Raw genomic sequence first — 12334 nt, forward strand, 5'->3', positions numbered from 1 at the left:
AGCAACTCTTTTCTGGTGAGAAAGAATTGGAAACTGAGGGGATGCCCATCAAGTGGGGAATGACTGAACAAGTTGTGGTATGCAAATGTGATAGAACATTATTGTGCTATAAGAAATGATGAGCAGGATGTTTTCAGAAAAGGCTGGAAAGACTTCCAGAAGTTGATACAAAGTGACATCTACTGTGTACAAAGTAAGAGCAATAGTGTAAGATGATCGTCTGTGAATGACTTAGTTATTTTCAGCAGTACACTGATCCAAGACAACTCTGAAGGATTTATGATGAAAAATGCTGTCCATCCCCAGAGAAAGAACTGATGGTGTCTGAATACAGATTGAAGCAGACTCTTTTCACTTTATTTTTCTTGAGGTTTTTTTTTTTGGTCGATGTTTTCTTTCACAGAATGACTAATATGGAAATGTTTTACATGACTACACACGCATAACCTGTATCAAATTGCTTGCCTTCTCAGTGAGGGGGGGTGTACAGGGAAGAAGGGAGAGGATTTGGAACTCACTTTTAAAAATGAATGTTAAAAATGTTTTTACATGTTACTGGGGAAAAATAAATGCTAAACAAAAATATAAATAATTGTAAATGGCCCTGAGCCTGTCCTCTTTTCTGGCATTCTTTTTCTACTGTTTCTTGAATATAGCATTGACATCATGAACTGAACCAGACAGAAGGGAAAGACTCTTCTTCTCTTCCCTCTATTTTACCCCAGCCTGAAGAAACAGTCCTGGGGGTGTTTGATACTGCTACATACTGTTTGCCCTCCTCATTTTAGATGCCAAAGGCCATGATCCCCACCAGACCAGAAGTTCAGCCATGATGACCTAGGAGCAAGGATTGTAGAATTGGGTAGAGACAATTTGTTAACCACTGAACCACCTGAAAGCCATGATAAAGAGAAAGAGCCTGGACATCATATTTCAAAAAAAATTATGAAGGAAAACTGCCCCAAATTTCAGCTCCATGGAGTAAAATAAAAACTGAAAGAATCCACTGAGCAACTCCTGAAAGAGCCCAAAATGAAAACTCCCAAGAATACTATAGCTAATTCCAGAGCTCCCAGGTCAAGGAGAAAATATTGCAAGCAGTCAGAAAAAATAATTCAAGTATCATGGAGCCACAGTGAGGATCACATAAGATTTAGCAGCTTCCATATTAAAGGACCAGAGGACTTGGAATATATTCCAGAAGTCAAAGGAGCTAGGATTACAACCAAGAATCACCTATTCAGCAAAATTGAGTATAATCTTTCAGAGGAAAATGGATATTTAATGAAATAGAGGACTTTTAAGCAGTCTTGATGAAATGACTAGACCAAAATAGAACACTTGGCATACAAACATGAGACTTAAACCAAGCATAAAAATATAAATATGAAAGAGAAATCGTAAGGAACTTAGTATGTTTAAACTGTTTATATTCTTGTATATAAAGATGATATTTGTAACTCCTAAGAACTTCATCATTTTTAAGGATCTACATAGACAGAGGGCATGAGTGTGAGTTGATTATGTTGAGATGATTTTATATATCTCTATCTGTCTATCTATCTATCTATCTGTCTGTCTGTCTATCTATCTATCTCTATACCAAGCTATCTCTATGTGTTGTGTATATGTGTGTATATATGTGTATATGTATACACACATACACACATATATGAAGGATGCACTAGGAGAAAGGGGAAGGGAGAGGTAGAATGGGGAAATTTTTCTTATATAAAAGAGGCATGCATGGAAGAAGAGTTTTTATAGTGGAAGGGAAAATGAGGTGGTGGCAGGCAATGTTTGGCCCTCACTCTCATCAGAATTGACTCAAAGAGGGAAGAATATATATGTATATATATTCTCTCTATGTGTGTGTGTGTATTATATATATGTACATATATATTATATATATATGTATATATAATATATATAGGAAGGAGAGGGAATGAGAGATACAGGGGTGTGTGTGATGATATGGAGAGAAGATTAAGGGGGAGTGGTCAGAAGCAAAACTGACTTTTGAGGAAGGACAGGATAAAAAGAGAGAAGAAAGAACAGAAGAAAATGGCATGGAAGGAAATGCAAAGTTAGTAATCATAACTGTGAATGTGAATGGGATAAGCTCACCCATAAAATGGAAACGGATAGCAAAATGAATTAGAAACCAGAACCCAACAATATGTTGTTTACAAGAAACACACTTAAAATAGAAAGATACAGACAGAGTTAAAATAAAGGGCTGGAACAGACTCTATCATACTTTGACCGAAGTAAAAAAAAGGCAGGAGTAGCAATAATGATCTCATACAGAGCAAAATAAAAAAGATTATCAGGGAAACTTCATTTTGGTAAAAGGTACCATTGACAGTGAAGTAATATAAATTTTTTTACAGTAAGTTAAATGCCTCATTTCTCAAATATAGAGGGAACTGAATCAAATTTATAAAAGTAAGAGCCATTCCCCAATTTTTGATGAATGATCAAAGGATATGAACAGGCAATCTGGATCAACTGGATTTCACAGTTGATCACTATTATAGCATTGTCATTACTGTGCACAGTGATCTGTTTCTTCTCATTTCATGTTGCATCAGTTTATACATGTCGTCCCGTGTTTTTACTTAAATACCCCACTAGTCAAATGACATTTATAACACTATTGTTTTCCACCACAATCATATGCCACAAATTGTTCAACCATTTCCCCTGTTAGTCACCTCAGTTTTCAATTCTTTATCAGTACAAAAAGAACTGCTCAAATATTTTTGTACATACAGGTACTTTCCTTTGTCTTTGATCTCTTTGGGATACAGACCTAGTAGTGGTATTGCTGGGTCAAAGGGTACCCACAGTTTCAATCTAAATTTTGTTCAAATCCTCAACCTGTACCGGTGAACTAGCCTGAATTAGGCCAGGTCACTGCCAGAGCAGGAACTGGATACAGCCTAAAACAGTCCATTCCAGTTTGGGGTAGTTTAGCCGAAATATATCTTCTTAACTCTCTTTACACCCTCCTCCTGCCTTTGTTGCTGTTTTTCAGTCTTTTTCAGTCATACCCTATTTTTTGTGATCCCATTTAGGATATTCTTGGCAAAGACACTAGAGTGGTTTGCCATTTCCTTCTCCATCTCATTTTACAGATGAGGAAACTGAGGCAGAGAGGGTTAAAGTGACTTTCCCAGAGTCACACAGCTCGTGTCTGAGGCCAGATTTGAACTCATGAAGATGAGTCTTCCTGACTCTAGACATAAAACTTTATCCACAGCTCCATTTGGCTGCTACACACCCCTGAACCCTCACTCTGGCTCCTTCTATTGCTTTTGTGGCCAACAGAGACTATTCATTTCTTGATTAGCCTTTGAAGTATTTGGGGGGGAGTGAAAGCCTTCTGTTCTCCAGGTTAATTGTCTAACAGTACTAATCAAAGAAATGAGCAGAAATTGTCTTAAAGAAAGCCACAGTATGAGCACCACCATTAAACTGTCTCGGAAATTGCACTTTTTTAAACCAACATTAACAAATAAATAGTTAAAATTTTACTACTTGGGATGGGAGTGATTTCATCAATTGAGGTCAGTTTGGTTCAGAGGAGGGAGTCCATTCTTCAGTGAACTTTCATCTCTTTCGAATTAAAAAATGTTTTTGTTTTAAAATGATGTTTTTCAAAGAGCAATATAGTTTTAGCAACATAAAACATAACTGGTTTCACTCTTCATCATCGCCTTTGTGATAAGCTGCAGATTTACCTCAGATACCACATTTTCCCTTTGTTTGGCAAAGGTTAGTTTAGTTTAGGCCATCAAATGGCCTGGATCTGCCCTAAAACAATCCAGGTTGAAACAAAATTCAGCCCTGTAGGAAATTGGGCCAACAGAAATGCATTTATGAGTCAGTTAGATTTAACAAGGAAAAAGAAGAGGTTCCTCCATCTAAGGTTTTTTTTGGGGGGAGGGTAGAGGGGTCAGGTATACAAGATTACAGGCAGTTGTGGTGTAATGGAAAGAATTCAGTTAGCCGTAAGGAAGTGTGACTTGAGTCCCAGCCTCGCTATCTCCTTCATGGGCTTAGGCTAATTATTTCAGTCTTGTTTTCTGTTTCCCCCTCTGTAGAAGTGGAGGGTCAAATAGGGAATTTTGGAAAGATGGTGGTATGAGAGATCCCAGTGACAACTCCCTCTCTAGCACCTCAAACAAACAGGAGAACAAAAATATAGAAAACTCAACAGGGACAGGAAGAAGAAATTTAAAAGAATGCGTCATACACTTGAGTGTCAAGTGGACACCAAAGGTAGATGAGCAGCCCTGAAAAGGGCTCAGCAAGCCCTCACACCAGAGGTTTTGGTCTTCCTTGAACACCACATACATCCCAGTATTCTAGGAAATGTTTAACAATCACCTTTGGTGGGTGAGGGATGGGGGAAGAATGCATACAGGACCCACTTTTCAGTTTAATTCTCATTATTAACCTTTTCTTCCACACTTTCTTAAGTCTAGACAACCAACAAGACAACAAATCAAGCCTTGATTTGTAGTTTGCTGATTTGTAAGGTATGAATGCTCAGATTGAACATTTAACAATTGGATCCTAGCTGAGTGTGGCACACCTCAGCATTACTCCTCTAGCTCTTCACCCTGCTTACCTCTCATCCCATCCCTCCTTTCACCTAACCTCCCTGCTTCCTGCTTTAGGGTCCTTCTGCTTGGACACAGGAAGAGTCCCAGAAGCTTCTTGAAAGTTGGAAAAAAGCCCTGAATTGGAATTAGATTACCTGGGTTCAAATATCTGCTTTATCATTCTTTATCTGTATGAGCTTGGACAAGTCACTTAAGCCTCAGTTCTTCATCTGTAAAATGAGCATACAGATCCACGTATAGTGCAAATGTTAGAATAGAGTGAAATTTATTATGTATCAGGTGACTAAAAAATCACCTGAAACTGCAATCATAATTACAGAGAAGGCAAAAATAATAATAACTGAATTTCTCAAGAAAGACAGAGATTAAGGGGAAAAAATTAAATTATATGCATGAGTGGCAGCATGACCTAGTGAATAAAAATCCAGCCTCTGATCCAGAAAACCCTGAATTTAAGGCCTGCCTCCAACACATATTAGCCATTTGACTTTCAACAAGTTATTTAACTTAGTTACTTAGGAAATTCCCTAAGACTATAAGTTGCAGAGCAAATGCCAACCTTCATTAGTAAAGGGAGTTCTCATAACAATGAAATCACAGGTCTGGTCTCCATATCTGTGTTTTTCTCTTTGCCTTTTTCTTTGTCTCTTTCTGTTTCTGTTTCTGTGTGTCTGTCTCTGCATATCTGTATCTCATGGTAAAGCTGATAAGTTCAAAAAGAAAAGTTAAATGAATTGCAAAAAATCCACTGATAATAATAGCAGAAAATTCTATTATTCTTCTCTCAAGTCTGGAAAAATCCAATGAAAAGATAAAAAGAAGGAAATATAGAGTTATACGAATTGTTGATTAAACTAGATGTGACTGACCTGTTTTGCTTTATGCATGGGAATTGAAAAGACAACACATACTTCTCATTATCCTATGGCTTAACAACAAGAACAACAAAATTATCATGTGCTATGCCCATACGCTCTTAGGAAATTGATGCTTGAAGACCCCTTACTCTATTCCAATCAGTAGCAATTAATTTATATGATTATAAATTCTGTATATTTGGCCCCAGAACTGTGAGCTTGCATAATCATGGGAAGCTGGCTGAAGGCCTCCATCCTTGCTTTTCCTTATCATGCTGATCAAGTCCGGTGTGACAAGGTGAGTCAACCACGTAGAAAATCCTCCCAAATTATTTTTGTACCTCTGTACCATTCTCTTTTGTCCAACATGAGCAGGGACCCGTATTATGACCACCTAGTCAGTGAAGATATTCCTTGCTTTGCTAACTCATGACCCTGCTGATGTATTATTTTGCTTATTTTAGCCTATACATCATGTGTTAACCAGTGGAATTATTCTGCATCTGGTATAGCTGTTCCTGAATGTTTACTTATCTAACCACATGAAAACAGAGCCCTGGAAGAAGGAGTCATCTCAGATCATGAGGAAGATCTGAGGTCCACTTCATTAGAGGGGACCATGGACTCCTTAATAAAAGTGCCATTGGCTTAGAGCTCTGCCTCAATTTCTCTTATTATAGGTTGGATAACTTTTATCCCCACAGCTCACAAATGAAGCTGGTAATGAAAATAGCAGGAATAATAAACATTTTATTTATTTATTTATTTTTCTTGTTGAATAGTTGTTTATTGGAAAAAGCGGGCCGAGGAGGGGTCACTAGATTCACCAGAGAGCAACAATACCACACAAGTTAGGAGTGATGGGAGAGGTCAGCACAAAGTCTGGGATCTCAGCCTGTTCTGGGACTGTGAGGGAAGGCCTGGAGTGTTAGGGCATACCTGGGTGGAAGGCCTTGACTTATAGGCACGGTTAGAGACAAGAGAGACTCGCTGGCTGCAGCTCCTGACTTTCCACTTGGAGTATACTTGCCTTGAGCAGCCTGGCTGTTAGCGGTGGCCTGCTTAATATATTCCTCTTGGGCAGCCTGTACATTTTCCTTCTTTTCACCCCAGGTCTTGAGGGCAGATGCCTGCAGGGCTTGGCCATAAGAAAAGGTCAGGGCCCATGGCTTATGCAAAGGGCAGGTGTTGATGGCATTCAGAGTGATGGAGGCATCTTCTTCACTTTGACCCCCAGAAAGGAAGGTGATACCCGTGACTGCAGGAGGCACAGGCCAGCAAAGGGCAGTTACAGTTGCCATTGTGATCTCCTCATGTGAATACTTCTGGGCACAGGCAGGGCCAGGGGTGACCATGTTAAGGCTTCAGCAAGGTCCCTTCCAGATAGACATGGTGGTCACTCAGAGCTTTGTAGACAGCGGCCAGGACCTTCTCAGTGACCTACTGACAACACTTCAAATCATGTTCTCCATCAGGGAGGATTTCTGGCTCCATGATGGGGATGATGCCATTCTGCTGGCAAATGCTGGCATATCAGGCCAGCACATTGGCATTCTCCATGATGGCAAATGGAGAAGGTATATTACCCCCAATCTTCAGTACACAATGCCACTTGGCAAAGTCAGCTCTATCCTTCTTATACTGGGCACAACGCTCACTCAGCCCATCCAGACCTTGGGTGTTGTCTCGCCATTGATCACTGCCAGGGGCACTACACTTTCGTCCCCCTTGATGCCCACAATGCCACCCTTTGCCTTTATGACTTTGGGGAAGGGATGGCCATAATCGGCTTTCTGGTAGAGTGTCTCATGGAAAAGGATAACACCTCCAATGCAGGAGTTCACTCAATCATCTGCTGTCAGAAGCAACTGCCTATAGAGACGTTGATTTTCCTCTGTGTTCTCAGTTCCAAAGGTATAGCTGCTTTGCAATGCTACCGGTGGACTCTTCTGCTGCCAAGATTCCTTTGCCCGGAGCAACAATTCGGTGAGCTATCTATATCAGACAATTCTTTCTTTTGCCCTGGTATCAATGCTGGGTATTGGCAAGGTATGTTTTCCTTGGCTATGCTGGTAGTTTCCGGCAGAAAGCAGACCACTTATGGTCAAAAACCGAACTTCTGTGTTTTCCGAACCCTAACGTCTCCTATTGAACTCAGGAAGACTAATAAACATTTTATAGACAATAATACAAAATAGTAATGAACAAAAGAAATGTGACCTAAAGAGTCACCTGAATGGAAATTAAGTAGTGCCATTATGAATTATAATTGGGCCAATGAATAAATTATGAAAATAAAAATAATTAAAAGTATAACATTGGGGTAACAAAACAAAACTGAAGGCAACCTAGCTAAAGAAGTTCTCAGAGGAAGGCTTATGCCTCTGAAAACCTATATTGATGAGATAAAAAAAGACTCAATGTACTGAGCATGTGATTAAAAAATAAATTAAAAAGAGCAATCAAAAACAATACCAGAAAAAGAAATCTTGAAATTTAAATGAGAAATAGAGAAATTGAAATAAAAAAATAGAAGTGACAAATCTGTATGAGATTTTTTAAAGACTAACAAGATATATGTCATTAGCTTATCTGATCAAGAAAAAGAGAGGAGAATCAAATCACCAAGATAAAAAATGAACAAGGTGAATTCATGATAAAGAATGAGGAATGAAAATAATTAATAATAAATACACTGTGATCTATACACAGAACCTGAGAATTAAAGCTACAGAAATCATAATCATTTTAAATTAAAAATTGTATTGATAGCTTTGTAAAATATCACCATAACTTCCCCTCGTATTTCTCCCCTTTCCTCTCCCAGAGAGTCACCTTCTATAACAACCAGTATTTTTTTTTAAAAGGAAAAAGAAAATGTCAACATTCCTGATCAATACATTGAAAAAGTCTGGAAGTTCGTGCAATGCCACAGCTGTAGACCTACTACTTGGGCAAAGGCTAGGGTGAGGGTGTCTTCTCCTATCTCTTCGTCTATACCATTATTGTGCTTTATATTTGCATCATTTACTTTTGATTTTATTGTTATTGTTTCTAACAACATTGTTACAACATTGTATAAATTATTTTCTTGGCTCTGCTTTATTATTTCATTCTATACAATTCTTTTCATACCTCTCTATGTTCATGACATTTGTCATTTCAGTGGTAATATTCCATTACATTCAGTTTATTTAGCCATTCCTCAACTGATGGTGTAGCCAGGTGGTGCAGGGGACAGAATGAAAGGCTTGCAGTCAGGAAATTCATCTTCCAGTGTTCCAATACGGCTGTGAAGTCAGGAACATCTATATTCCAGAGTTCAAATATGGTCTCAGATACTCACTGTGTGACCCTGGGCAAGTCACTTAACCCTATTTGCCTCAGTTTCCTCATCTGTCAAATGAGCTGGAGAAGGAAGTGGCAAACCACTCCATTATCTTTGCCAAGAAAACTCCAAATGGGGTCATGAAGGGTCAGATGGGACTGAAAAGCTATTTAAACAACAACAAAACAATTAATGGGCATCTGCTTTAGTTTCTACTTCTCTGCTATCACAAAAAGTGCTGTTTTAAATGTTTTGGTGCGTATGGGCAACTTTCTTCTCATCAATGGCATCCTTGGGGTATAACCTTGTGGTGGAATCTCTGGGTCAAACGATATGGACATTTTAGTCACTTTATTTGCAAAATTCCAAATTGCTTTTCCAAACTGTCGTATACATTCCCATTTCTATTACCAGTGCTCTAGTGTGCCTATCTTCTCACAATCCTTCCAAAGTTGACTTAATCTTTTGTCATCTTTGCTAGTTTTCAGAATATGAGGTGAAACCATAGGGTTGCTTTGACTTACATTTTTCTTATTAGTGATTTAGAACAGATCGTCCTTTCATGTAGTTGTTAATAGTTTGAAAGTCTTTTGAGAGATTTCTGCTTATATCCTTTGACTACTTATCTATTGGCAGCAAGGTGGTATATTGGATAGAATTTGGCCTTAGAGTCAGGAAGATATGAGTTCAAATCTGACTCCAGACACTTACTATATGAGCTGGGGCAAGTCACTAAACCTTTGATTGCCTCAATTCCCCTAACTATAAAATGGGAATTACAACAGCATGTGCTCTCCAAAATTGTCATAAGGATACAATGAGATTATATCTGTAAAGCACTACATAAATGCTGGCTATTTATTATTATTTTGTTTTATCTGAGGTAAATGGTACAAATGGATATAAAATTGCACAAGAATTGAAAAGGAGGAGGCAATGCATTGCCTTTGGAAGATTGCAAACTCCTTTAATGATCTTAAAATTCTCCCAACGAAATAAAGAATTAATAACAGGCTCTATTTTTAAAATTACCACCTAGTGTTGCCACATGGCAGTGAGATGGGGAATACAAATAACACTCTCCAAAGAGATGAAAATGTATGGTGAAAATGAGAGATGACAGGTGGGCAGCCAGAGTGCTCTCTTGGTTTCAATGGCAAGAAAAAAAATGAGGAAAGCCCCCAATGTGCTTGTTGGGAGGTCATGGATTAGGGTCATGTTGTGCATCTAACACTCCAGATGTTGCTACCAGGGCTCACTCAGTTGTATCTCACCTTGGAATTTCCCTCACTCTACCCTGCTGGCTCCCTTCTTTAACTGGTGAATTCCTTCTATGGGTCCTCCATCTTGGGGATGGATCAAAGCCATCCATGCTTCATTCCCTTCCTGTCTACTTTGCCCCCTTGCCTCCACATGAGTACCTTCTCCTCATTCTCATTTTTTTCCAGCTTCTTACGTGTTGTCTCCTCCTATTAGAATTCTTCTCCTATTAGACCTTGAGGTCAGTGACTGTCTTTCTTTTTGCCCATATCCCCATTGCTTAGCAGGGTGCTGGAACATGGTAATGATAAGTTCAGGTTAAGAGAAATGATGAGTTCAGGGTGCACCCCAAGAATATTGGGGTGCTACCGGACAGGATGAGGATTAGACATGTGGGTCTTATTGTCCTGAAAGAATTCACTACGTTAGTCTCCAAGTTAAAGGCATTTATTGGGGTGATGCACCCAAGCAGGCCTGCTCCCTATGAGGCAGAGCCCTAACAGGCTTTACTCCATGTGGAAGGTGGAACATAGGCAGCAGGTCCTAGTCCCCTAAGGGAGCAGAGAGGCCCCTACTTCCTGTAAGAGGCAAAAGTGGTTAGCCTCATTAAAGGCATGGTTTAAATACAATTTTATGGAATGAGAGAAAGGGAACAAGAGAATGGGAGAAGCAAGCAGGGTTCCAAAATGCCTGGGATATCAGGTAGTCCAGAGGTACCTTTATCATACAGATAAGCACAGAGAATAGGAGAAGTGAGAGCATGAGTTGTTCTGGAATTGGCAGTGCTTGGTGAAAGTGCACAGTTTGGCCCATAGAGGGGGGCTTCAATGTATAGGCTTCTTTGATTGCTTTTCTGGCTGGTCACACCTTGCATCTTATCTCATATCTCACATCCCACATCCTGCTTGCTCCATCTGCCTCATGAGTAAGGGCTTAAGAAATCTTTGTTGCCTTCCTGGGCAACACTGGATAGCTTGTGACTTACTCTCTTGAAGGTAATACTCAAAATGGTGTAATCATTGGAGTCCATGACCACCTCTTTTTTTGTACAGAAAAAGATAACACTCTCCTGGCAAGTAATTTAACCTCATTGTGCCTCAGTTTCCCCTTGTAAAATGGGCAGGATTGGAGTGCTTGGCCTCAGAAGTCCCTTTCACCTCTCTAACTTTGATCCTATCATTCTTTCCTATGTATTTCACTCAGAGGTGAGGACAGAAGAAATGTTATTTCAATAGGTGAGCATCACATGTTCTGCCTTTAAATAGTTGGAGCTAATTCATCTCTTACGAACAAAGGTGAGTAGGAGTACTTTCCTTCTTTTAAATCTTTGAATTCACATTACCTAGCATGCTCCTTGATACATAGTAGGTGTGGAATGGAAGTGAACCAATCATGCCCAATAATTGTTCATTACAGAGTGAGACAGAGACAAGAGAGACAGATAGCAATACAGAGACAGAGAGAGACAGACAAAAAAAACAGCTACAGAGAGGGACAGAGACAGATGGGAGAGGGAGAGAGACGGATGGAACAGAAACAGAGAGGGGCAGAGAGTCCAGTTGAAGGTATTTAGAATCATGAGCTGAATATGACTAGAACTTAAAGAAAAAATTCTTAGTCAAGGTTTGGATAGGTGGGGCACTGAGTCCAAATGATAGTGGAAGTTCTAAGGACAGTTCAACAATGGATACATTTACATCTGGAAAGGGAATGTCCTAGCTGGATGCCAGGGAAAATTTCTTCTACCATTACTGGGATTGTGAGGGGAAGAGATCAACTCTTAGCAGAAGGATGGTTTCAGCAGAAGTGTACTCAGGGCATTGGATACTGAGGGGCCGGGACTCAAAAGGGATCAGGGTCTATGATGCAGGGAGCCCCCGGGTAGGTAAAATGAGGCAACAGGCTCACACTGTCAGTGCAGGCTGGTAGAGGACAACAAAATGGTGAGATGATGGGTCTCTCAAGGTCCTAAGATTGTGAACTCTGGACCACTATGAGAAGTGTTACCTCCTAGATATCAGCATCCTGAGACCAAAAAAAGTATTTTCCATCCTGGTTACTTAGAATTAGTGTGATACGGTAAAAGAAAATATAGTTCACAACTATTTTCCACATTTGCTATCTGTTATGACCTTGGGCAAATTGTTTAATCCCCCTTGGGCACATTTTCTTCATTTGTAAAGTGAGAGGTTTAATAAGAAGTCCTTGGAGTTTTTTTTTTCCCCAGTCTTCAATCTGTGATCCTATTTACTTCC

General features: G+C 39.5%; 1 pseudogene; it reads right to left on the reverse strand.

Annotated features, from left to right (window-relative positions):
* Positions 1–6381: 6381 nt before the first annotated feature.
* LOC118854767 lies at positions 6382–10191 on the reverse strand (annotated as a pseudogene).
* Between the last annotated feature and the right edge of the window lie 2143 nt (positions 10192–12334).

This window comes from Trichosurus vulpecula, chromosome 6 (assembly GCF_011100635.1).
Source record: "Trichosurus vulpecula isolate mTriVul1 chromosome 6, mTriVul1.pri, whole genome shotgun sequence".
NCBI classification, from domain to species: domain Eukaryota; kingdom Metazoa; phylum Chordata; class Mammalia; order Diprotodontia; family Phalangeridae; genus Trichosurus; species Trichosurus vulpecula.